Source organism: Physeter macrocephalus, chromosome 3, assembly GCF_002837175.3.
Source record: "Physeter macrocephalus isolate SW-GA chromosome 3, ASM283717v5, whole genome shotgun sequence".
NCBI classification, from domain to species: Eukaryota; Metazoa; Chordata; class Mammalia; order Artiodactyla; family Physeteridae; genus Physeter; species Physeter macrocephalus.
In genome coordinates, this window is record NC_041216.1 from 20,222,736 (window position 1) to 20,223,540 (window position 805).

Below are 805 nucleotides of genomic sequence, written 5' to 3' on the forward strand. Positions count from 1 at the left end.
AATAGCGCTCCCTCCGCCGCGCGCTCGCCTCTCCGGGCTGCGCGAGCGCCCCCGCCCCTCGCCCTCCCTCCGTCCCTCCCCCTCTCCCCGCCCTCCGCCCTCCACTCGCCGCTCTCTCGGCTGTACTATACAGACTTTTCTTTAATCCTTTCTGCGCTGCTCGGTTCTCGTCCGCTAAGCCGATTTATTGCAGGGAGAAGGAGAGCCTCCCACCTCCCGTGCCCCTCCGCCTCCTCGCGCTCCTCCACCCCTCCCCCCCCCCCCCCACTCCCAACTCGCTTGCAGCCCGTAGCTCGGTCACCCTCCCCCAGCTGACCGGGCACCCCTGCCCTCCAGACCAGGCTCCGTCTGATCCCATCCCTGGGACACCCTCCCCTGCGCGCCGACCCCCAGTCTGGTGGAGGGAGGCCGCCTCCCCCTTGAAAGCGAGGCCATCCGTGGAGCCGAACAGGCAGGGTGTGGCACGGGAGCAGTGGGCTTACCCCCTATTAAGGATTAGGGGCATCAGTGTTCTGCAACTTCCCAAATTATGGCTGCCCTCCCCCAGGCACCCATGGAATTGGGATATGTTTTGTTCTTTCTTCCAAGAATAGCCACATTCTTGGACCCAGCCAGAAATGGGTAAGGAACTGGGTGTTTCCTTCTGGCAGAGACCACAGTTTCACCCTTTTGGCAGACCGGATTCCTTTTCTCCCTGGGCCTGAGGATTGGGGTTTGGGACTGTGTCTTATCATTATCCTCCCACCGACACACACACACACGCACACACACACGCGCACACACACACACACACACACACACACAC